We start from the raw sequence: 22,059 nt of genomic DNA, 5'->3' as shown, positions 1-22,059 counted from the left end.
GAGTTTCTGATGTTAATATTAAGTGGTAAAAATTTTGGAAACTAAAGAAAATGTCAGATTGAGTATGTGGATAAATTGGTGCTCAACTCTCTATTAGATCTTTATTAGGTCTTTATTAGATCAATAATTGGTTTAGATTGTCATCTTTCCTAGTAGTTGTCACTTTAGGCCACATTCATGATTATATGATCTCAGAACTGTTAAGGTACTAAAAGGATCTTGTTGCATCCTCTCATTTCTTATATAGATAGATATTTAAAGTAACTGAAGAGGATAGTTGACTCTGTGGGTCATGGGGACTGTGCTGTGCTCCCTGGGGCAGCAAGGGGGGTGGTTCAACATATCCAAATTAATAAATGTTATAATACAAATAATATGAACTACATATTAACAAAATGAAAGATAAAAACCATATGACCATCTCAATAGATATAAACAAAGTATTTTACAAAATTCAACAAATTAGTTTTAGATGCAATGTACCTTAACATAATAAAGGCCATATAGGACAAACTCACAGCTAACATACTCAATGGTGAAAAGCTGAAAGCGTTTCCATTAAGATCAGGAACAAAACAAGGATGCCCATTCTCACCACTTTTATTCAACATAGTACTAGCCAGAGCAATTAGGCAAGAAAAAAAAAATTAAAGGCATCCAACTTGGAAAGGTTGAAATAAAATCGTCTCTGTTTTTAGATAACATAATACTATATTTAGAAACCCTAAAGACTTCACCAAAAAATTATTAGAACTAATAAATTCAGTAAACTTGAAGGATATAAAATCAATATAGAAAATAATCAGTTTTGTTTCTATACACCAGCAGTGAACTATTGGAAAGCAAAATTAAGAAAATAATTCAATTTATAACAGCATCAAAAAGAATAAAATACCTAGGAAGAAATTTAACCGAGGAGGTGAAAGATCTGCTTTCACTTAAAACAATGACAAAAGAAATTAAAGATGACAAAAGTAAATGAAAAGATATTCCATGTTCATGGACTAGAAGAATTAATATTAATACTGTCAAAATGGCCATTCTACCCTAAGCAACCTGCAGATTCAATGAAAACCATGTCACAATTCTTATGGAATTTTTTGCAGAAATGGATGAAAACAATCTTAGACTTCATATGGTACCACAAAAGACCCCAAGTAGCCAAAGTAATCTGGAGAAAAAGAATAAATCTGGAGGCATAACACTTTCTGATTTCAAACTATATTACAAAGCTATAGTAATTGAAATAGTATGGTATTAGCAAGAAATCAGACATGTCAATCAATGGAACAGAATATTGAGCCTAGAAGTAAACTCATGCATATATGGTCAATTAATTTTTGAAAGGGTAAGAAAAATACACAACAGGGAAATCAAAGACTTTTCAATAAATGGTGTTAATAAAACTGAATGTCCACCTGCAAAAGAATGAAACCGAAACCCCTTCTTACACTGTACATAAAAATCAACTCAAAATGAATGAAAAACCTGAATGAAAGAACTGAAACTATTAAACAACTTGAAGTAAACATAGGGAATAAACTCCTTGACACTAGTATTGGCAATGATTTTTAGATATGACACCAAAAGTAAGGCAAAAACAAAAAAGCAAAAAATAAACAAGTAGGACTACATCAAACTAAAAAGTTATGCAAAGCAAGGGAAATTATTAAAATAAAAAGATAACATATGGAATGGGAGAAAATATTTGTAAGCCTATATCTGATAAGGGGCTAATATACAAACATACAAAGATATCTTATAACTTAAAAATGAAAACAAATAATCCAATTAAAAGTGGCTATAGAATCTGAATACACTTTTTTTTCCCCCCAAAGAAGACATACAAATGGTGAACAGTACATGTAAAGGTGCTCAACATCACTAACCATCACAGAAATGCAAGGTAAAACCACAATAACATATCATTTCACACCAGTTAGAATGTCTATCATCAAAAAGATAACAAGTGTGGAGAAAAAGGAATATAAATCATGGTACAGCCACTATAGAAAATAGTATGGAAGTTCCTCAATAAATAAAAATGGAACCATCATATGATCCAGCAATCCTACTTCTGGGTATATATCCAAAGAAAATGAAATTCATTATCTTGAAGAGATGTCTGTCTTCCCATATTTATTACAGCACTCTTTATAATAGCCAAAATATTGAAACAACCTAAGTGGTTGTCAATGAATGAATAGATGAAGAAAATGTAGTGTATATATAATAAAATATTATTCAGCTTTAAAAAAGAAGGATATCCTGTCATTTGTGACAACATGGACAAACCTTCAGGTTCATCCTGGTTTAAGTGAAATAAGCCAGAAAGATAAAGACAAATACTGCATGGTATGACTTATATAATGGGATCTAAAGAACAGACATATAGATCAATGGAAAGAATAGAGAACCCAGAAATGAATCCATGCCAATATGGTCAATTAATCTATGACAGAGGAGGCAAGATAATACAGTCTCTTCAATAAATGGTGGTGGGAAAGCTGGACAGATACAAGCAAGTGAATAAAAATGGATCACTTTTTATACCATATACAAGAATAAACTCAAAGTGGATTAAAGAACTAAATGCCTAATCACTATGTTATACATCTGAAACTAACATAATATTGCATGTCAAATGTAATTGGAAAATTTTTTAAAAAATTTAAGTTGTATTCATAGAAACAGAAGGTAGAATGGTGGTTGCTAGGGGCTGTGGGGTGGAAGGAAACAGGAAAAATTTGGTAAAAGGGTATAAACGTTCAATTATAGGATGAAGAAGTTTTAAGGATCTAGTGTATAGTATGGTGACTTTAGCTGATAACATATTGTACAACTGAAATTTGCTAAGCGTGTGGAACTTAAGGATTGTTACATACACACACATACACACAAAGAAAATATGTGAGGTAATGAATGTGTTAATTAACTTGATTGTGGGAATTCTTTCACAATGTATGTGTATATCAAATTATCACGTATCATTTAAATAGATTATAGTTTTGTTTGTCAATTACAGCTCAATAAAGGTGAAAAAATAATTTAGTAAGGTATCAGTATCTATATACATTAATCATAGCCTCTAGAATATATGATCAATAACTCGTTACAAGATACAGACAGGGGTGAAGGGATGAGTAAAAAAGGTGAAGGGTGATAAGAGGTACAAACTTTCAGTTATAAAATAAATAAGCCATGAGGATATAATATACAGCACAGAGAGTATAGTTAATAATATTTTAATAACTTTGTATGGTGACAAATGGTAACTAGACTTATTCTAGTGTTCATATCATAGAGTATATAAATGTTGAATCACTATGCTGTACACCTGAAACTAATACAATATTGCATGTCATCTATACTTTAATAGAAAAATACAGACAAAAATCTCATTTATAATTGCAACAAAGAACAACTGCTGAGGAGTAAATGTAACAAGAATGAGCAAAACAAAGTAAAATATGAAACTCTCCTGACAAAAAAAAATGAGGATAAATGGAATGATATGCTATGTTTTTGGGGAGAAATATTTAACATTATAAGAATGTCAATCATCTCAGAGTAATTTATATATAGAAGCAATCTCAATAATATCATGTTTTTCAGAACTACACAAGGTTTTTCTAAATTTTCGAAGATAAAAACAAATAAGAATACCAACAAAATTCTGGAAAAGAATAGCAATGGAAGAAGGCGGACCAGCCTTACCAGATTAAAACACATTTTAGTGACTCATTCATGAATAGAAAGAACAATAGAACAAAAGAACAGAAAGTACAGAAATCAACCCAAAAGTGGTGAAATCACTGAAGAAATCAGTGAAAAAATCAAAGAAGAAAAATGAACTAGGAGTTGTAGGGATAATTAGATATCCGTTTGGAGGAAAAAAAAAATAGATCCAAGCTTCACTTATTAAATCAAGATAAATTCCAAATAGATAAGTGGTTTAAATGTAAACAAATTTATGAAGGAAACATGACATAATTCTTTATAATCTCCTCAATAGTCTAACATTGACACAAAAATCTGTAATCCATAAAAAATGCTTGATGAACTGGGCAACACAAAAATGTTAAACTTCTTTGTAGAAATATTAATGTAAGTAAAGTCAAATGACAAAGAAGAAATTGAGAAAAAATTTTACAATTTATATTATGGAGGAAGTGCTAGTTTCTCAAAAGTCTAGATGACTCTTCAAAATGAAAGAGGAAAAGACTAACAATCCTGCAACAATAACAACAAAAAAAGGTAAAGAATATTAGCACACTGTGCACGGAAAATGTCATGCAAATTGTTTGAAAACATATGAAAAGATGTTTAATTTCATTTATAATAAGAGAAGTGAGATATCCCATTACCATTATGACAATGACAAAATTTTAAGTTTGATAATTCACAGCAAAGAAATCAGACACTCCCTTACTTTGACTTTGAGAGGTGTAAATTGGTTCACCACCAATGGAAGGCAATTTGGCAGTCCCTATCAAAGGCATGTATTTCTTTATATATTTACATAAATATGACTTGGTCTATATAGCTGGTAATACATACATATATATGTAAATATATAAATTAGCAGCCTCAGAGAATTAGGCAAGCAAAATCATACAGACAGATTTTGTTTTAATGACCTAATTGAAATACCAACTTTCGCATCACTTATTAAACCTTTGTTTATGGTTTTCTCTCAGCTCATATGTCTCTCTGAAAACAACTTATTCCTTAAAAATGCTGATAATCGACTCTGTAAAAAGGAAACATTTAATAGCAGTGTGAGTCATTTGGAGCATTTCATTAAGAGTCAAGTAGTTTTCCTACTCAGAACAAGAAAGGGTTGTTTACTGTTTTTCTCTTTCTGGATTATATCCATAGCTTTATTGGTTTCCTTTGAAATAATTTATACAAATTAATTTTATATGGCAAAAACCTAGTGCTAACAATTTAAATGCTACCAGAAGCAGTCCTTTTTTTCTTAAAAAAAGCCTTAGCTGCAGAGTAATATAACAACACTACCGTTTTTTTCAAAGAATAGAATTTTACATTGGCTATTATTTTGCAAATATTTACTTAAATTTATGTCCTCTTCTCTTATATTTTACAGGTATATTGGGTCTTCATTTATAAAATCGATTGTGTCCAATATTTGCATTACTGCTTGTTTTTGCATATCTTATACTCTGATAATTCATCAAAAAGATAATTAGATGCAAAAGGCATGTGTTTTTATAAACTTAATTATCTGCCAGCCTCTTTGCCATATGACATCTACCAAGTTTACCTTTAAGTAGAAAAGCTAAACCTTAAGGAGCAATGATTCATCGCATTGATAAAAACAACTGTCACAATATCTCAATTTTTGAAATTTGGTGAAGTCAATTAGATTTTAGTGTTTCTAAGCAAAGTATTGCACGTAACTGTTATTAAAGAAGAAAATTAACCAAACATAATAACATTTTTATTGTGGTCAAGTTATTACACATTTTATTTTTTTAAATCGAAAGAAACAATAAATATGACAAATTATTGTCACTGATATCTAAATTCTTTTGGCATATTTCAAAAAATATAACCATGAAGCTTTCTAACTGCCTTGAAAGCTCTATAGATCTGGCAGTATTTAATCAGGAGCTAAATGTCTGTATGTCAGGTATGCTTAGGAATAAAAAGATTGAGAGAGAAGTTGGAATAGAGGACTACCTCTAAGGAGTAACAATAATATGGAGTACTTACTACATTCCAGGCATATCACACATATTATTGTAGTTAATCGGGTGTAGAATTTGTAGTTTGATATCTCCCTCATGTAATTTAATATTATGAAGGCAGGGATTTGATCTATCTTGTTCACCACAATATTTCCTAGGTTTCAGTTTCATCATTTTTAAAATGATTGGGATGAGTAGTACAGTCTTAAAGGTATTCTGTGCTTTAAAATGATGTGAGTCTAAAAAATAAAGTCATCATATTTTTAGCCTGGAATTACAAAACTAGGTAAATAGAATCACTAGAGCTTCCTTGTTTTACTTCTGTTCAATAGTACCTATTATTTTTTCTATTATAACTTTCAAAATTGTTTTAGAAATATCTCTTTAAAACTGAATTTTTAATACATTGTATGTTTCGTTTTTTTAATTCAAGAAAAATATTTGATTTTTGGTAAGTGCATATTCATCTTCATGCACATTAAATAGAATCATCTATTTTTAAAATAGCAGTTCTTATAATAGTTCTATCATTTTTCTTTAAGAACAATGGAGAAATAATAGAAACGATTCATTATTTTGCCAAGGATAAGATTTTTGGCTAGAATGGCCATGGGTCTGACTCAGTATGGGATTTTATGTGATCTTATTGATGTAAGATCAGAAGATAAATGAAAAAGAAATTACAGAAACTCAGCTACTTCATTAGGCTGAAAATCACTGAATCCTTAAGAATTGCCATCCTGCTCCTCAAATGAATCTAATAGCTAATAAGGTAGGAGAATGGGTTGCATCACAGAAATACTTTGATTTTATAAGTAACAATGGAGTACATGGTCAAAATGATGGAAAGAGCAGCACTTAACAACCACAGCGACAAAAATACTTTTAGGGCTAATTTGTGTCATAAGGGTTATTCAAATATTTTGGTGCCACTCTTGTTGGGCACATGATAAGGTAGGATTATACTTTTCTGTCATCTCTGAGTTAGGCTTTGCTATGTGCCTTGCTTTGCCAGGAAGCTTAAGAACTGGTCTGTGATTCACCACATTTTTTTTTCTCCTGAGGCAGGAAGTATGAAAATATGAGTTGTGATGGAGTCTGCCAGCCTGGATTCTTTAGTGACTTTGATGAGCAGAGGCCTCAGGCGGACCTGCATTCAAGTTGTATGGTGCATGTATATGGTTTTAAGCCATTGAGAATTTGGTGTCATCTCTTATTGCAGCTAGCTCATCCTGTCTGAAACAGCATTTCTTTAAATTCAAGGACTCCAAACTCTCAAAACTCTCAATTTGGTGCATCAATCTTGATTAAAATGTGCAAAGTCCTGTTGATTTTCACAAAGCTAATTTGACTTTATGATTCATAATATTTTTAAATTTATAATATGGTTGATTTTTATTGTTATAGTTGAAGAAAATTGAACGTTGCATTCTGCAAAACAATCCTACTCTGAATATTCCAATGTGTAAGTTTCAGGTTGCATATAAAAACTCTGATACTACAAATCTTTAAAAATTGCACCTATGAAAAATGTCTGTGTTGACTAAGCTTGCAGGTAATTTACTTTACGAATACGATTACTCTAAAGAATAAGCTTTATGAGTTATAAAATTGAATAAAACTCAGAAAATTTTATGATATTCGTATGAAGCATATGGCATTCTAGTGAGAATCAAATACAATTCGTTATTGATGATTAAAATATGACGTTTATCTGGCATGTGAAGGCAACAAACCTGGATACTTTCTTACCCAAATTTTCCATTTTGGAAATATTAACACTCAAAGGAGAAAATTGTCAAATCAACACTATTTGGCTAGAAAATTAAAGAATATGTTAGGATGCCAAATCTCTATGTCCTCACTAAATTAAATATTCTATTAAAATGACAAATAAAATATCTTCAGCCATCCTTATGTATATTATTTTTGTATATATTTTTTTGCCAGCATCCATCCAAATCCTGGATAGTTCAATATCTTCCCAGTTCACAGGAAAGTCTCAGACTTAGAAAATTAGTTTAGAAAATAGAGAAACTTAGCCCCTACACTCAGCATCTTGTGTTATTACTATTGATTTTCCCTGTGGCATTGAAGTACAGATCCAGAGACAGCCAAGCTGTACTTAGAATACTGAAAAGAGGCAACAAAAAGCAATATCTCTAATTCACTGTTTATGACCACAGATACATTAGATCTTTAGATAAACTGAATGCCTGAGATGTTTCTTTAAAGGTCCTTCAGTGCTAGTTTATATATCTATATCTATATCTATATCTATATCTATCTATATCTATATCTATATCTATATCAGGTGCTTAAAATTATTTACTGAATGAATTAATGTCTAACCAGATTCTTTCCCTTATTTGGAGATGACATATTCTGTAAAAGTGTCTTTGGGAAAAGTCCTTATGGGAAAAGACCTAAAATAAAGAATATCTGACTAAGGAAACTGGCAGAGAAAAATGATAGAAGTTATCAAACACCATTAGTGATTATAATCAGTCGCTGGTTCCATTCTCATTATAACAAAGCTTGTGCATTCTTCTATTCATTTAATAAATAGTGATTGATCATTTGACATATCTAGACCTGGGCTTATTACTACGGATAAAGAGCAGAAAGAGACATGGTCTTGATGGAGCTTACAACCTACAGAAAATCAGTAAATAAAACAAATGATAACAATTATATCTACATTCAAGTGTCATTGCCAGGCACTAGTAAAAGTACTTTTAATCTATCAACTCATTTAATCCTCACGATAATTTTATAAAGCAGATTCTATTATTAGCATTGCCATTTTACAGATGAGAAAACTGAGACACGGAGAGGAGAACTGCTTTTAGGCAAGTAACTAGTAAGAGGCAGAGGAAAGTTCTGAACAATAGCAGAATGCCTGAACATGTTATGCTTTAATGTACGTGTCATGAGCTGTAATGACTGCAGCATCAAAGGAAACAGATCAGTAGGATTTTATGGCAGGCATAACTTAGTCTAGATTTTCATGAAGAATTCATCATTAATCTGCAATCTGATGGAGTGAACCAGATGAATATTTTATACCACTTGTTTCCAATTTGAATAAGAGGGAAAAAATAGCTAAACACGTTTACTGATGATCTAAATGTTATCTCCCAAATCGTTAATAATTTATTGGAAACAATCTTAGGTTGACTTTCCCATCATTATAGAAGTGAGGCATAACTGCTTGTGAGGCATTTCACATTGAAATAACGTTTCCTTATATATAATTTGGAGAATTTTCCCTTGACATCCCTGAAAATGGGTTTAGAATGAATTAGATGTCCTCCCTTAAGTATTTTTCTTTTGTGTTAAACATTTAGGGAGCCATGTTTATTTGTTCAAGCTTCTAGGCTACCAATGAGTATACCGTACCTAAGAATTTCAGTTTTTAGAGAGCTCTGTTCTCAAGATAAAGTCCTCACAATGAAAAGTCAGCACACTAGAGGTTGACTAGAATGTCAGTAAAACATGACGAGAGCTACTGTTTAAAGTATATGAGACTCGGTGTGAGATAACATTACTGGAAAAGTCCATTATATACAAGAGAGTATCAGAGGTCACAGGATCATTCGAAGCTGTGGAAGTTTGCTTTTACCAGTCCACTGCTGGCAATCGTACTGTCAAGCTCAGAATCCAGTAATGAAATGAGGTAAACTTGCACCCTCTATAGTGACTAAGCTGATTGAAAAGTAGGAGTATTTTGGATACTATAACCCATCCTCCTGGTTCTTATCCAATATGTTAGAAATTTGTTGTTGTTTGGGTAGGCTGTTTAAAAACATATTTATACTTTTGAGAGAAGAAAGTTTAGGGTAGAGAAGAATAAAAGGAACTGACAGCTAATTCTGCCCCCATGACAAATAGAAGAGTAAACAAATAATTTGTTTTAGTTAAAATTTCCTCATTCAGGCAGGTCTTTTGACATAAACCAGAATTATTACATGAAAAAGAAGCAGAGAGAGCATTTAAATACTTATAAATAGGAATATTCATTATTTACATTAAATTCATTTAATGTATACATTCTTGCCTCTATTAAGGCAATAAACATTTATTGAGCACCTGCTGTACACCAGGTACTGGCTTTAATTAGCAAAGCAATATTTGTTAATATGCAGGAAAGGTAAAGAGTTATATCATTAATCCTTCATTGTTAAACAATTTAAAATGATTGTAGTATACCTCTTTAACAGAACAGTGAGCTTAAATTGAATATCTAGTTAGAATTAGGGAACTCAATTAGCTTCACTGTAACTCAGTTTTGCCATCTTTAAAATGGATCTAATATAATAATATTGTCTTTTCCAACCCACGGATTGTGTGAGAGTGTTTTAGATACAAAAAATAATATTGCTTTTGTTTCTAATTTGTGAATATCAATAATATATCATAACATCAGTCACCCCAACATAATCTAAATTATATATGATCTGGAGATTTTTGTGTAATATGAAAAAGAGTAAGTAAACTCAAAATCTTATGAGAGTAATGCATAATGACTGTTTTCCATCACTAGAGAAGAATTTATCATTTCTTGGAATTTCCACACCATGAAACAGTCTATTTACTGATCACCTATTCTCGTGAAAAATATCTCAGGCAGAAAAGTTTAGCAACTAAGGCAGTAGTTTTGGTAGTTAAGCAAGTCTGGACTCTATGATGTTTAAATTTCAGGTATGGAATTTATTAACCATACAATTTAGAGCAAGTCTCTTAATTTTAAACTGGTTTCCTATTCTATAAAATTTAGATTATAATAAAAATGCTCCATAAATTTTTTGAAGATTAAGTATTTCTATAAATAAAGTAAAAATCTAAGAGGGTTTTAGATGAGAAGATAATAGCCAAGTTGGTCTTATTGTTTTAATAAATTAATTTTTGGCTGATTCATAGGTTTTCTTATATGTCTATGTTGCTGCATCAGGATGTCTACCAAATAAATTAGTGATTCCCATTTTTTTCCTGTTTTTGACACATTTTGCTTCATAGAATTTTGGAGGCACTTTCGTATTTTTTTAAAAGTTATAAAATATCTTAGGGTCCCTTGGAATTTTAATTTCTTTGATTATCCTTCATCATCATTTATTGTTCAGAGAGTGATCCCCCATATACTGAAAAACTTAAGGTTTCTTGGGTAACACTTTTATGTTATGCTACATTTCTTGCTACTTCCTTTCCATAATATAGCACATTATGGGTTGCACGAACAGTTCATCCCAAAATGATGGTTATCCATCATTTGACTGCTGCACTACACACTTGCATTCTGAGACACACATGGCACAAGCTGTGAACCAGTTATTTGAGATTGTATGTTCAGAATTCTACTACATAGACAATTTTTAAATAACCATAGACAAAATAAAGGCTTAAGGAAAATTTACCTTCTCATGTCTCACTCTAGGTTGAACCGAAAGAAGGGAAAACTAGACTACTGATTTTCTCTTACCAGCTGTTTGGTTTTCTCTAAGCCAACATTATCTACCTGGAGAATACGGTGGGGTCAAGAGAGATTTCCCAAATGAGGATTTGGGAGAGTGGCTGGAAGGTCACGTGAACACGTTAGGTAGAAGCTTAATACAATAAGTGAGCTGACATCCACCCTTGCCCTTCTCATTTTCTAATTAATTAAAATGCCAAGCCGCACGGCCAAGATGACTTTCTCAAAGTGAATATTCATCTAAAATGAAGCAAACAGTTATTTTTAGGTTTGTTTGTTTGGTTGTTTCGTTGTCCCCCCTCCCCCCACCCCCACCCCCTACTTCAGAGACTGTGGCGACAGGACAAAGATATAACAAAATGACACTGAGAGCTGTTCATCTCTGAAATGTTTCCACAGCTAACTTATTGTAATTTTCCCACTGCAGACTCTTACAAATAATTTCTGAATATTCTGACCTTATTTTACTATAGAATTACCAAATTTTCTTTTTTAAACTATTCTAAAACTATCTCCGTTACTGTAAAACTCCATTACCTGAAACTTCAGTCTCTGTTACTTCACTACAACAGTATCAATGGTAAAAGTAGCTATTTATTGAATTCCTAGTATGCGCCAGCTCCTCTTATCCACCCAACAGCCCTGAAAAATAACAGTATCTGACCATAGCCGGGATTCAATAGAAAGTTCAGTCAGGTGGGATGGTAGGAACTAGGAGGAGAAAGTGGAGGGTTAGACAGATGAAGTAATTTAATGAGGTCACCCAGCTAGTAAGATCCTTTAAAATTCAAGACTTTCTATTTAAAAGACTGAACTCACTACTCTTCCTCTCTAATATAACAATATATTCCAGTAAATCTTACAATCACCTTTATCTTTTCTTATTTCAGACCTGGCATAACACAAGGAAAAAGAAGGCATCTTATTTAAAGCTTTTTAAAATTTTTTATTTTTATTTTTAGCATAAAACCATTCTAGACAAATAACTGGCCCTAAACACACGATCTTTACATGATGGCTTATTTGGAGAAAAGATGGATTTTTCTGACTTCTAAATATATATTATTTTATCTGAAGAGTAGCATGATAGGAGAAAGTCTCAAGTGGTGTCTATATACGGTTTTGCTGATGTGGAAGGAGTGGGATGAACCCTATCACTCTCTCTCTCCTTATTCTACCTGCCAAGGAAGATTCATTTCCTTGGTATCGTTACCATCATGGTAACAACAGGGTGTCTATTTTATTCAGTAATTCTCTAGACTCTACCTATACTTGTATGCTTAGCCCAACTATATTTAGATACCAAATTTAGTGAGAGGGGTTGTTTCCTATTCAAATAATTATTTGCCTTAGTAACATGTTATTAAGAGGAAAATTTTTAGGAGTTTGGAAATATTTATGGTATCTGGAATGGAAGGTAGTGTGTTGTTATAAAATCACTAACTTTTAAGAACTTACTAAAATTTTCTTAGTTCATGTAACATGTATCAAAATACTTTTAGCTACTTACACCAATCAAATAATATCTGAGACTTCACTTTTGTCAATATGCTTCTCCTTATGCTGACTTTTAAATTAATTCATAATTAATTGCAAGGAGGCATTTTCATTAGCCAAAGACAATTTCTTTTCCATTTCACTTACATTAACAAACACAAACTCCGTATACATTTCAAACGACAACTTTCTAGTTTGATTTTTTTTCAGACTTTTGCATTTCTATTTCTTCAAGATCAAGTACAGAGAAGGGTCCTATGGTTTAGGATCCTTATATGACCCTGTGGTCTGAATTTTTATCCAATTCCCAGAGAAAGCAGAACATTCAATCTTTATCAAACACAAGAAGCTCCAAGCCACACCTAAGCATGCTGAGAACAGTGTGTGGTGAAGGCTGCTCTCCTTCCCGGAGCTCAAGACTCAGACATGATCTCACAACGGCTTTCTTTGTTTTCAGAAACCTTCAACAATTACAAACATCTGGGAGAGGGGCCTGGTTGCTCATCAATTGTCTACTGCCATCATCACCTTTGGTATTCTCATTCTTAATAAAATTTTAGCATCACATCATTTTCAAAATATCCTTTCATTATTTTGCAGTCAATTCTCTTTCTCATGAGTAAGAGTTTTATCTATTTGGATTTTCCTCTCTCTTCCTCTTGCATAAGAAATTTTTTAGCTATGTGAGAAAAAATCCTTACTGATTTTTATTTCTTTTCTCTGTAATCCCCTGCAATTTACAAACTTTCCATTTCATAATCAAATTGGCCTCATTTTCTTCTTCAGCAGTGCCCTGTACTTTTCTTCTCTAGAAGCCGAGGCCCCACTCCTCACCCTGTTACTACTTCTCCCTGCAGCCAGTGGGACATCCTGTCGCGTTCAGCTCTGCAGCTGCCTCAGAGTATGCAGCAGGAAGCCATTTCTTTCTACTGGTACACTCTGCAGTTTACTTTCAAGACTACATTTTGTTCACTAAAAAAAAAAAAAAAAAGGAGAAAAAAAAACTTTTCTGTAAAATTCCACCTCATACCTCAATTTTTTTATATAGACCCAAATCTAGCCAAAACTTCGTTGGGAGAGTCTGTAACATTACCATGCCACTTCTGCAGTCACATCGCAATGTTCTTTACATTTCGTGCTTAAATTGAATATATCATTTTCATTTTCATTCTGTGGCTGTTTAACAAATGCTTCCCAGCAATTTTGTGGCTTTCCAATATACTTATTTTAACATTTGTCATGTATCATTCCCAAAAGATTAAATCAAATTATTTCTTGCTGGCAATTTGAATTGCAGTAAACATACTTTTGGACATAGTTCCCAATGCATCGTTGATCCCCTCCCCTCCTTACTGCTTATGTTGTCTCTTACGAGGGCATTTCTTATTGTCATCTATGTATCTTACTCTGACATAAAATTGTTTCAAAGGCTGTGTAAATTTTTTCTTCTCCTTCAGAGACTCACATATGTTCCTTTGTTACCAGCGTTTCTCTTCTTTCGATGCCAGGCCACCACCAGCTTTATCTCATCTCTTGCTTTCTCTAAAGCTATATCTAGGCAATTGGTTGCTTAAAAACACCTAAGCTTTACTTTTTTGTGTCTTATTCTCAATCATCCTAAAATTTGTTTCTACACTGCTGCTTAATTTTAACTTTACTTCTCCCAACAAACCTCTTGGTTTTGTTTCCCCAGTGACCTTTCATGCTTACTACCTTAGCTTGGTCCTTTCCTCATGAGTAATAGCTGAGTGCAGGTTTAAGCCAAAAGAAGCAGCACATAAGAGTGGAATTCAGACACTATGAGATATGAAGCTCCCCTAAAATTTGTTTCTACACTGCTGCTTAATTTTAACTTTACTTCTCCCAACAAACCTCTTAGTTTTGTTTCCCCAGTGACCTTTCATGCTTACTACCTTAGCTTGGTCCTTTCCTCATGAGTAATAGCTGAGTGCAGGTTTAAGCCAAAAGAAGCAGCACATAAGAGTGGAATTCAGACACTATGAGATATGAAGTAAATCCTACTATATACGTATATCCTACTATATACGTATGAGCTGCGCGACCTTAAAACTTTCAGAGCAACATCTTTTCAGTAAAACAACAAAATTAAGATAATTATAAAGACCTTGTGGGTTTATCAAATTCAACGTTATTTTCTCTGAATACCTACTCCATATCCCCTCCTCAATTTGATCACATCTATCGCTCCCTCTTCTACGCTGCTCTGTACCTCTTAAGTTTTCCAGCACCACATTGAGACCATTGTAACTGTTTCTCCAAAGACAGTGAAGAGGTTGTAAATATGAATTCTGGAGCCATAATCTTGAGCATGAGTCTTGGTCCTGAATTGTTAAACACCGTTTGTAATTTCCTTGCACTCTTTGTCTCAGTTTTCTCATCTATACAATGAGGAATGTAGTAGCACTAACATCCTATGACTGTTGTAGAAATGAATTAATGCACGTAAAGGACTTAACATAGTGCCTGGCACATAGTAACTACTTAGTAAACATTAGGACTCTCATTGAATTGTAACCTTTTTGATGGCAACATTTCAGTCCCATCATTTATTTCTTCCTAGCAGCAAGCATATTGCCTAGAATAAGTGCTCAATCAATGCTTAATGAATTGGAATAAGGTGAGTGAAAGCATGCTTGGTGGTTCATGTAAGGGCGCTTGACAGATGTTTATTTTCGCTGTGACAAGTTTTATTAACTTCCTTGTAGGATAAATGAGCACTGTGATCCTGATTTGGAGAAAGTGTATCACAGAAAAGCTGTGTGCATTTGGTAGCCCACGACCTGGAATTCAAGTGTACTGAAACAAGGTGTCCTCGATGTTAGGCTAAAAGATGCCGCTTCAGGAGCTGACTGTGGGTCTTTTCAGCTCTCACATCTTAGCCAGTGGTTAATATTTCTTCTCTTTGAAGATGTTTTCATGTGATTTATTCTGACTTTTTGTGAGCCAAGACACAGCATGGGCTGTGGCTGGCAGTTTGAAAGGTGTCTGAAATCACTTGAGGTTCCAATCTATTTCTAAATCAAAGACTAATGAAATATCATTGAATAAAAAGAAGTACTTGATATATATAAGAGTCAAACAACTTGCTTTTCTTCTTATCCATAATTTTAGAATCTTGAAAAAACTAATAGAATTGCATTAACCACATTCTACGTTAACCATGCTCCATGATGTCTACCACAGACAGATGAAATAATTTATTGCTATTGTTAATTAAATGACATACTTGTGATCCAACTTTTCTAGACAGAAAACTCTTGCCTTGCTTCCTGGTATTAAAAGGAAGCCTAATAAACATTTCCTAAAACCAAAATCAAGTATTTATTTCAGAACCTTCCTTACATTATCACCTCTGTTTTGTAAAAAAAGAAGAAGATGGAGGGAAGAAAGAGAAAAGTTGTTGGGAAAAGGAAAAGTAGAGTAAAACATTCAATGAGTGGTTACAGGTACTAAGTTTGAACCGTTTCCTTGAAGTGTTGACTAAAAATATAATTGCTTCTTGATTGGTATCATAATTTTCAGAAAGCATGAATTTTAATCTTATTGCCATAGAGAAACAAATAAGTAAGAAAAATAAACTTATGTTAGGAAAAACTGTTTGGGAAAACAAATCTTTTAATATTTTGTGTTTATTACTTTACTTGGGTTTCATTTAGCAACAAGCCACAGAATAAATGAATGGATGCTGACTTTGGAATAAGAGGGCTACCAAGCCTTCCTGAATATCATAAGGTTATGAATTAGTTCAACATGCATTATTCTAGTATGGCTTAAACTATTCATAAAATGGGAATTGCTGAAGAAAGTTCATATCAGTACAACTGAAAATTATCGGAACTTACATGACAATATTGCTAGATAATCAGAAAACTCAGTGGGTGCTCAACCATCTAGGTCTATCGCCATGAGTTTCAAACATAAGGAGCTGGGGCTTTTGCAGAGAAGCCCCAAACACTGTGGTATTACAGGAACCACTTTCTGAGAAATAAGGTTCATTCATGGACCACAGTCTACATGGCTCCATAGAGAAATGTGCCTAGTTTGTCAGTGTCTTAGCTACGAGACTGTTTTAAATGAAGAATAGGTCGACATGCAAACTCAGTCTAAAATCTTTAGATCTCAGAGAAGCCTTATTCTTGTGGCGCTGTAGCATTTAATTAAGAAGAAACAGGTTTTACATCACCAGGACTTGTAACACTACTTGTCACATTTGCTTCAGTCCAGACCTAGCTGTTTGTACACTCTGTGACACTGCTTTTTATTTAGGTGGTTATGCAATGTAGAAACATTGCAGTGGAGAGTGGCAAAAGCTATTTTGTTTCTTCTGGGTATCAAAAGCCTGCTTTTTTAGACAGAAAATGCTTTCCCTATGTTTTTGAGTAATAAGAAACAAGTTAAAGGGCAGATGGCTTTCAGATATTATAAATAGAAATAGGTCAGTATTTTGTCTATCTGTTCCTTCATTAGAATCCTTCTTTTATACTTTCGTTAACTTTCATCTCTAATAGAAAAAATAGTTGTGCTTCTCCATCCCTAAGGAAGAGGAAAAGATTATTTCTGTAAAGAAGTTATTCAATGCAAAGCCTTTGTGAAAAATGATACTCTGTTATAGCTTTTAATATAAATGGATTTTGTAAGTTTCATAATTGAACTCCAAGGTACATACTAGTTAAATTTGTAACATTATGTGCCTATAATATATAAAATTAAATAATAAAAATAAAATGACATTTTCCCCCAAAGTAGAACATTTTAACAGTCAGAAGAGAAAGCAATTACAATTCTAGTTCTAGAGATCAGTTAATATTTTTAAGAATTTTTTTGTTTCTGTGGGGCTATGTGATGGTGCATTTTTAAGGTAAAGTAAAAGGACTATTCACCAGGAAGAAATCGAATAGAAATTTTTATGAGCATATAAGAAGCCTGTGTTCTGTTGACTTCATCATCTAATTACCCTATCAGTGAAGGACGGCCAACCAATTTCTGTCCATCCATGATTAATGATACAGCATTGGGATGAATAGAAAATGGAACCTGCTCTCCCACCCTGGATAGATTCCAGGTTCAAGACACTTGATTATTAGATGAATAAAAACATGTATATTGAACTCTCTATCAGCACACAAGGAAGCAGCACTAGATGCTACATAAGATACAAAGATGACAAAATAGAGCCCCTGTCTCCAACTCATTCACAGTCTAGCAGTTGATGTCAAATGACTGGCACAAAAAAGTATTATGAGAGCTATCAATGTAAGATGAGGATTCAGAAGAGGAAAAACTGAAAGGATGTTAAGAATATTAGGAAAAGATTTATGGAAAGGAAGAACTTGAAGGATGGACTGCTTTTGGCAGGTTGAAGTGTGGAGGTGAAGACAAGAATGCTGAAGGTAGATAGGAGGCTTGAAAGCAAGAGAGTTAATTCAGCACAGAGTATGCGGACAGGCCTCAGATAAATGGTTTAGTTTAAGATTTACTTCTTCCAAAATGAAAATCACTGGTGTTGTTGTGCCTATGGTTTAAGGAGTATTGCAGCTCATAGTAGAATGAATTAAAATAACACAGAATCTCTTGATGAAAATTTTGGAAGCCCTAGAGAATTAATGAATAAGCAAGATAGACTGGGTGACAAATCCAAAATTAAACTAGTGACAACAAAAGTTGCCCTATAGGTCAATAATAACCAGAAAAAAATATAATTACAGTTGCATTTGCATGAATAATAATGTTGCTGGATATGAATCTCATAACAAGAGTCCAAGGTCTAAAATGGAGAAAATTATAAAACATTAAGAAGGATGTTAAGAAAAATCAAATAGTCGGAGGTGTGTGTGTGTGTGTGTGTGTGTGTGTGTGTGTGTGTGTATCTTACTTCTGAAGAGAAAGATTCAACATTTTAAAGACCTCAAATTTAATACAGGTAAGTCAAAATATCAGTTAATAACTGTAAGTGCAAGAGGTCTCTTAAAATTCTAGAAATGCTAAGCTTTTATTGGGAGAATACTCACAGTCATTTTCAAAAGAAAGACTAATTTGGCAGGACATACCTATGCAGATATGAAAATGCTATAAAACTATAGTAGATAGGATTGTGTGGCACTGGCAAAAGTCTCTGCGAAGAACAACAGAAAAATATTGTAAGTGCAAAACATACTAATATATACATTAGAATGTAGAATGGCATTTCACTAGATGAAACTATCACTAGAGAAAGTTAGATAACAAATACACTGTTGTAACAAGGCAAATTTGTATATCTGAGGGCAAAAATTTGATAATATTCTCATAATTTAACTATTTATACCTGTAGTGTAGCAATTCCATATAGACGTACCAATGATGATTTAATTATAGCATTACACATAATTAAAAAAATGATTGGGAACAATGTAAACATATACTAACAGGAGACTAGAGAAATTATTGTATTCCAATACTCTGGAACACTACACGTCCATTAAAAAATATATATCGGAAAGGAAATATTGACCATATATTCAAATAGAAAAAGGCCTTTTGTTTAGAGCATGCTTTTAATTGGTTGAGGCCAGTATGAAGAAAAGCAGGATCAAAGACAGCTCAAAAGTATCCATTCGACTTCACATAAAGGGGAAAATGGTGGAGTCATTAAAAAAAAAAAGTGATATAGGAGTGAGGAGTTGGTTTGGTGGAGGTGGAGAACTAAATTTTTAAATGTCAACAGCTCAGATTGGTGAATTCGTTAAGAAGGCAATTGCAAGAGAATGTCAGTGAAGAGTTTGAAAAAGACAGGTATTTGGAGTCATCTACATAAGGATGAAAGTTGAATCACAGTGGACCAGTTTCCTGTAATGGTAGAGAAGGCAGAAAAAAATGTTGTCCCAAGACAAAACACTAGCAATGCCTATGTTTAGGCAAGAAGAGAAGGCAAGAAATAACACAGAGTATGAGAACGAGAGACGATGGTGGAAATCTTGGTCTGCTGGATGCTGTTGGGCTGACATAACAGAGTCTAAGGAGGGTGAACCATGTCATGTGCTAAAGAGAGAAGTCCACCAAAGCAACTCTGAACAAAAGTGACTGACATTGGACTTATCGATAACCTTTGAGAGAACAATCTAGGAGCATGAGTGATAAGAAAAGACTGATTGCAAGGGAGTGGGTGCTAGCATCCCAATTATATATTTGACATATCTTCACTTGCTTTGTTACCCTTCTAATTATTTCATCAGCGAGGCAGCAGAAATGGATTTGATATAAAGGAATGAAACAGCAATGACAGTAAAATTATTCCTGGTGATTGAACTTACATAAAGAGGCACCTGCAGGCCTACCTATAAAATTTTCCAATTTGTTCACTAGACACTCCAATATATAACTTAGCAGGGTAAACTGTTTCTCATTCTTAAGGGACCCAGTTGGATGGAGCTGAGAGGCTAAGGGTAAGGCAGAGGATGATAATATTTTAAATTGCACTGTAGGGGCTGTATTTACTTTATCTAGTAAAGAACATAAATGAAATGAGACATTTCTCTAATCTATCTGAAACCTTTAGTTTCCTTTTTCACCTAAAGCAAACTGACTTTTTAAAGAACCATTTATTTGCTTTAGATTTTCCTCAAAATAATCTATTTCCAAATAATAGTTTGACAGTGAAATCAATGTGATCACAAAAAATGCAGGCAGAGTGTGACTATGAAGAAGATTAAGGAGATTCTAAGAAGAGAAGAAACTTTCTTAGTCGAATAAAAGGAAAGTGACTAAAACTAATATGATTTAACTCACCAGGAAATGAATCTGGACAATACTCTTAGAGTTGGTAGTTTAATGCCTTAATGTGTAGGAGACTTCTCCTAAGTAGCTGAATAAGCTAATAAGAAGACCCTGATCATGACAGGATGATTTGGCAACATGAGAGTCTGGACATGGTAATGCTAACTTTGTTCTGACGAGAATAATGTCATTGTCACCATTTTATTAAACATAGCTGTCTACCTAATCAAATTTCATTAAATATTGTATATTAACTTTAGCCTGCCCAATATGCTGCTGTTAATAATGAAAGATTTTAACTTTATCTCTGGATTTTCTCCCACTCAATACTTTGTTTGTATTTTGAAAAGAAATATTTACATTTCTAATCTATGGCCATGCTACTCTGAACAAGCCTGATCCCGTCTGATCTCGAAGCTAAGCAGGGTTGGGCCTGGTTAGTACTTGGATGGGAGACCACCTAGGAAGACCGGGTGCTGTAGGCATAAAAAAAAAAAAAAAAAGGGATTGTAAACTGACAAGTTCTTTGCAATCTGTGAGGCCAACCAAGGGTTGCCTCCCCTAAAAAAAAAAAAGTACATTTCTATATTTACTGGCAAATAATTTTTTCCTTATAATCCTAAACAAGTAATCAAAAACTGGGGAGAGAGATTTAAGGAGCATCACTATTTCCCCTGTACGTATTTTCAGCATTTGACCCATATTACCTCCTCCTTTCTTCTCATCTAGTTAAACCTTTTCACTTATAGATGAAGAAACTGAGTCTCTGAGAAGTGACTTGCCTAGGGTCAAGTAGCTTGTTAGTAAAAAAGACAGATCTAAAAATCCTGTCACTTTACTCTAAGTCCTTGCTATTTACATGTATGATAAATTGAATAGTTAGTTAGCCTATTGGTGGTGAATGGCACATAGTTATGCTTTAAAATATGCTTATTGATTAATTATTCATGAAAGTTTATTATGTTTGAGCAAAGCTTTACAGAACAATAAAAAGAAAGCTTAGAATCCGACGAAGACAAACTCCCATAACCACCTCCATTTTCCTTCACCACAGGTAGAAATAATTTCCCTTTCACTGCTTGACCCCTATTAATTTCTCCATTGCATGTTGTCTCAGTCTGTTGCCTCCTCAGATCTCTGCTGCTTTTCCATTGTTTGCTAAATAATCATCTGCACAGTCACACATGTACTTGTGGGTTGTAAACATGCATAGATATGGAATTCAATGTGACTGCCATCACTCTTAACCAGAAGACAGAAAGCTCTCAGTGACCAAAGATTCTTACTGTTTTTAGCCTTCAGTCTCACCATATCGATTGTTACGTAGTTCCCTGTTAATTGCAGAGGAGACGTTTCAAGACTCCCAGTGGATGCCTGAGATCTTGGGTAGTACCCAATCTTATATATATACTCTGTTTTTTTCTATAGGCACATACCTATGATAAAGTTTAATTTATAAATTAGGCACAGTAAGAGATTAACAACAAAACTAATAATAGGACAATTACAATTACTGTAGTAAAAGTTATGTAAACATGGTCTCTCTTTCTCTCTCTCAAAATATCTTATTGTATTGTATCCACTCTTCTTCCTGGGATGATGTGA

The 22,059-nt window shown here is 33.3% G+C and overlaps 1 protein-coding gene and 1 pseudogene across 1 annotated transcript in view; one reads left to right on the top strand and one right to left on the bottom strand.

The window, feature by feature from the left end:
* The window catches only part of BANK1 (B cell scaffold protein with ankyrin repeats 1), a 238,551-nt gene that overhangs the window by 88,422 nt on the left and 128,070 nt on the right, over window positions 1-22,059 (bottom strand). The window lies entirely within an intron of this gene.
* Window positions 20,822-20,939, top strand: LOC112485564 (annotated as a pseudogene).

The sequence above is a fragment of the Pteropus alecto genome, unplaced genomic scaffold, assembly GCF_000325575.1.
Source record: "Pteropus alecto unplaced genomic scaffold, ASM32557v1 scaffold5, whole genome shotgun sequence".
NCBI lineage: Eukaryota > Metazoa > Chordata > Mammalia > Chiroptera > Pteropodidae > Pteropus > Pteropus alecto.
The sequence above is the reverse complement of the archived record's forward strand: the minus strand, read 5'-3'. Positions and strand labels throughout refer to the sequence as shown.